Below are 5,297 nucleotides of genomic sequence, written 5' to 3' on the forward strand. Positions count from 1 at the left end.
AACCAGCACACCTGCTTTTACACTACGATTTGACTATTAGATGTTCAATGGTTCTTTAAAATATTAAATATTAAAAGAATATTAAAATGAGAGTTCAGTTCACTTAACAGGTTTAACTTAAAATGAGGGACACTTTCTTTTTAACTTAAAAGAATCATTAATCACATGAAATAAATAATAATGTTCAAATGAGTGTCAAAGCAACAGAATAGCTAGGGCTTTACAATGATGGAGAAACCTGGATACATGTTGGGGTTCATAGGGTCAAATCTTCTTGGAAGTCACAGAGGGTGCATGGCGGGACATGTCAAAATGCTGAATTCTGGCACTTTAGCAAGTCTTAATTCATATACATTTTTGTTTGATTAATTGAATTCTCAATGTAATCTATATTAAAGGGCACTTCATTGAATATAACAGGCTTTTAACATTCAATATTGGTTGCAGAATTTCTACTTAAAATATCAAAGGACGCAGAAGGCAATCATTTGTGGAACGACCCATGTCGTTGGTATTTGGAGAGTGGAACGTTATTGTGTAGTGTGTAATGTGATGTGTTGTAGTCTTTAGTGTCATTAAACTGAGCCTTGGTTAGTGTTAATCCCTCAGACAGCCTCTCTCTCTGACTCACCTCCTGCTCAGGACTCCAGGGTCTCCCTCAGACAGCCTCTCTCTCTGAGTCACCTCCTGCTCAGGACTCCAGGATCTCCCTCAGACAGCCTCTCTCTCTCTGAGTCACCTCCTGCTCAGGACTCCAGGATCTCCCTCAGACAGCCTCTTCTCTGACTCACCTCCTGCTCAGGACTCCAGGATCTCCCTCAGGCTCCATTGAGTATAACACGTCTCTCCAGGAGACAAATGTCTCACTCAGAAAGTGTCTCTCAGAAAGGCAACCATTGAACACAAAACACAAGACTGTGGAAGACACTAATCAATATGACACTGTCAGCAGAAGTCTGAACTTGTGATAGTTCCTGATACTTTTATATAAACAGAAATAAAAGTAAGAAAACATTAGAGAATAGTCTGTAGGCTACTCCAGAATACAGATGTACTTGACTAACAACCTACAGTTGATACACACTAAATCTGTATCAGAAAAACATAAAATATGATATATAGTTGGTCAGAACTACACTGGAGGTCCACTTCTTGGTTGTACAGCATGGTAGCTATTTTCATGTTTTAACATACGGACAAGAAGTTAAATAATAAGACATAAATGCAGTTTTTTCCCCCTCGAGACACTACATGTTTGGAATAAAGTTTTATCCTCTAGGCCTACCTGTTTTCTCTGACTTACTGAGCTTAGTTGGGTTCACAAATAACAACCCAATGTATCACCAATGCCAAAGATTTGTATAACTAAACCAAGATAGACCACAGCTTGTTATTTCCAATGGGAATAAATTAGTCATAGTGGGCAGAACAAGCAAGGAAGTGGGCAGAGCCAAGCACGCGCTAGTGATATCCTATTGGCGTGTTTAGTATACATCTGCATATTTCCGTTAGGAACGCCTACTCTGTGAAATGTACATCGCAATAACTCAATTCACCTTTGCACTCCTTCTAAACAGCGCAATCTTAAAAAATTTGCAACGGGTAAAGTCTACAAAACTTAGTCCACTCATAACAGATTCTAGTTTTGGGAACAGAAAACTGTAGCGATCAAAGGTTTCATCGATGAGAAAATGTACAGAATGTCAGACAAAATCCATCTCGTTCCATCTCCACCAGTGGCTTCCTCTCATCACCATATTTGGTAGTGAGTGGAAACACCAACAGGATGCTTCACATTCATACATCCAGTGATATATCTGTCTCATTGCTCTATCCGTGCCAATGCAGTAAGTAAGCAGGATTCAGGCGGCCATATTGGATTAGCAATCAACCAAGGTTTAGGGTGTCAAACTACATTCCTGGAGAGACATGTGTCTGCTGGTTTGTTATTTCCTTTGTGTCCAATTAAGACCTAGACAACCAGCTGAGGGGAGTTCCTAACTAATCAATGAATTACATTAGTTGACCAATCAGTATAAGGGAGCTGCAAAATTCCGCAGACAGCCGACCCTCGAGGACTGGAGTTTGACACGTGCTTTAGGCTAATACTCCTAGTTACACAAAGATCCCATCAAACATGTAGGATATTTACATGCAACAAATAGACAAGACATATAAAGACGGAGTGTATGTAGTTTACTTAAACATTTTAATGACATTATTAATCAGTCCAGATGAAGAAGAGAACAGTAACGTTATGAGAAAAGCCTCTACATGTGCTAGTCCTGTACAGTCAGAAAGAACATAGAAAGACCAGGGACACACTGGGAAAAGAAAGCTACTTCAGTCAACCATTTTGTTTTGACATTAGTTACCAGAAGGTGGTTACAAGTATTATGGTATTTACATAGTGCAAAGGACTGGTTGTCATGGCTCAAAACACACTGATGAGAGTTAGAAACCTGCACACAGCCAGCGTACATTTTAGTACGAGACACACCGTCGTTATCACCTATATCAGGAAGGCTCAATTCAGCTCATTCAGAAAACCGTCGTAGAAAACATGGTCCGTTTTCAATTGACAGATACATTTTTTTCCTCAATTACATTTTTGTCAGTTGAATTTCAATTCACTTCCTGAATTGAAAATGGATTGACCCAACTCCTGACTGTCTATTTATTACACAACTCCCTCTCTCATCCCTCCTTCCTTCATATTGCATATGACCCAGCATGCCACTCCTATACATGGCATCCTCCTCCATATAATAATACATAACTTGATTTCTATATCATTTACCATCAAATTACATGATCAACTTATTCATATTTTTCTATCAAATGTCTTTAAGAAAAAGGTGATTGGGGTGTTTAATACACGTAGTTCAAACATTATATTACTTGGTTATAACTGGTGAGGTGGATAATTACTTCATGAATATTCGAGGCTCCTGTGGTGGCTCCCCCTTTGACCCCTGTGTTACTAGTGAGTCACATGTCCGGGTCAAGTTGGACTACCTGTCAGTTTCAAACCCAAATAGTCTCTGATAATAGCTATGTACATACATTTACCTGTCCCCCCAACAACACACACGCTACCACCGGTCAAATGACTGGGACCTAAACCAAGTTAAATCAGAGGGCTATAGTAAAACACAGAAAGTCAGCTAGCAACAACAACAACAAACAATCCACTCAGAAAACAACCCCAAACAGATTAACACAATATTATCATCAATATTACAGTTAAAGAGTCTCAGAAACAGCTATACAGGTTAAAGAGTCCAGAAACAGCTATACAGTTAAAGTCTCAGAACAGCTATACAGGTTAAAGAGTCTCAGAAACAGCTATACAGGTTAAAGAGTCTCAGAAACAGCTATACAGGTTAAAGAGTCTCAGAAACAGCTATACAGGTAAAGAGTCTCAGAAAACAGCTATACAGGTTAAAGAGTCTCAGAAACAGCTATACAGGTTAAAGAGTCTCAGAAACAGCTATACAGGTTAAAGAGTCTCAGAACAGACTATTACAGGTTAAAGAGTCTCAGAAACAGCTATACAGGTTAAAGAGTCTCAGAAACAGCTATACAGGTTAAGAGTCTCAGAAACGCTATACAGGTTAAAGAAGTCTCAGAAACAGCTATACAGTTAAAGAGTTCAGAAACAGCTATACAGTTAAAGAGTCTCAGAACCGCTATACAGGTTAAAGAGTCTCAGAAACAGCTATACAGGTTAAAGAGTCTCAGAAACAGCTATACAGGTTAAAGAGTCTCAGAAACAGCTATACAGGTTATGTACATCAGACATTTGTTCTGGTTTCAGATACTGTTAGTATATGTCATGTGACATGTCATATCATTCATGTTTTCAAGGGACACGCCATTACTTTTTAACACGCCATTACTTTTTAACACGCCATTTTCACATTAGTAGACATTGGTTTGGTCCTGGAGATATTGACTATGAGGTTAAAAAGTGGTGAGATGTCCCTTTAAATCACACCCACTGAAAATACTACATGATTACTGTGATGGTTGACCAATGTCAGAAACACATCATGTAGGTTTACAAATTCCAGCAACTTTCCCGAAATTCCAAGGTTGGAGGATTATGTATTTTCTGCTTATTCCCAACAGATTCTGTGAACCTTCCAACCGGGATTCCTGGAAAAGCTGGGAATTTTGTAACCCTAACAAGGTTTAGATTGGTTTTGGGAGACAGCCTGTGTATCCAATCAGGGTCATGCTGCAGATAGAACCACCATGAATAGAGCTGACGTGATTCCTCTACATGTCAGAGAGGCATGGCTGTTCTACACAATCATATTTTCTATCTGAACAACGCAGCCCAGGTGATGGGCGTAAACTAACCTCAGGTTGCAGGTAGTCCTAAAGCCAATAGGAAACAAATACACAAGCAACCAACCAATAAGTATCCTACGCAAGCTCCTCCCTCCCAGAGTATGTTATGACGACCCAGTGGGGGAACAAACAACGCAGAACAGAATGAAGTTGTAATGTTTTGAGATAAAGCTGTAGCGACCCAGTGGGGGAACAAACAACACAGACAGGTCAGAACAGAATGAAGTTGTAATGTATTGAGATAAAGCTGTAGCGACCCAGTGGGGGAACATATGAGGAGGCAGATGAAGGTAATAAACATGGGAACGATGTAACATAAGTCTTTTGATGATGGGACGGACACACACACGTCCAGCTGTAAACTCTCAGAGCAACCTTCTGCTTGGACTGAACCACCGGACCTTCACACCTATGAATAACCCCAGGGATACAGAGGGAGGGTGGCGCTTTCTGAAAGGAGGGAGAGTTTTCTGCTTCATTAGTCTTTAATAGTCAGCAGTCACTCATGACTCGTTTCTATCATCTGCAATGGCTCTGCGTCATAACAGAACAGAAGAGGGGCAGCTTCTCCACAGCTCTTCCTATCCCGGGGAAACCTGGAAGTGGTGGGAAGGGAACGAAGGGCTTCCCTTAGCCCTGACCAGACCAGTCAAGCCCATTCGATGTCAGACGCCGAACGCAGTGATGCAGACCGACCAGAACCAGTTTTAGGTGAGGCAGTTGTTTCAGGTCCAATCAGTGAGAGGAGGATGAGAGTCACAAAAGGAGTCTATCCATCAGAAGAGACAGGAGAGATACGGCTGTCTGTAAGTTTGAAGGTTGGTCTGTGGTGTGTGCGTGTGCGTGTGTGCGTGTGTTGTTTGTGTGTGTGTGTGTGTGTGTGTGGTCTTGATTCCTGAGATAATGTCTGAAGTCCAAGTTACGAGACAAGAGAGGAG

The 5,297-nt window shown here is 40.8% G+C and overlaps 1 long non-coding RNA gene across 2 annotated transcripts; it reads left to right on the forward strand.

Moving 5' to 3' along the window:
- The first annotated feature begins 2,233 nt into the window (after positions 1 to 2,233).
- LOC139027150 (uncharacterized) lies at positions 2,234 to 4,630 on the forward strand. 2 transcript variants are annotated; one of them, XR_011479193.1, is made up of 5 exons: positions 2,234 to 3,274; positions 3,328 to 3,501; positions 3,532 to 3,589; positions 3,701 to 4,508; positions 4,586 to 4,630. It is a non-coding gene; the product is annotated as an uncharacterized lncRNA (long non-coding RNA). The 2 variants fall into 2 exon arrangements; XR_011479194.1 differs by having other exon boundaries at positions 3,328 to 3,560.
- The last annotated feature ends 667 nt before the right edge of the window (positions 4,631 to 5,297 follow it).

This window comes from Salvelinus sp. IW2-2015, unplaced genomic scaffold (assembly GCF_002910315.2).
Source record: "Salvelinus sp. IW2-2015 unplaced genomic scaffold, ASM291031v2 Un_scaffold7749, whole genome shotgun sequence".
Classification (NCBI taxonomy): Eukaryota; Metazoa; Chordata; class Actinopteri; order Salmoniformes; family Salmonidae; genus Salvelinus; species Salvelinus sp. IW2-2015.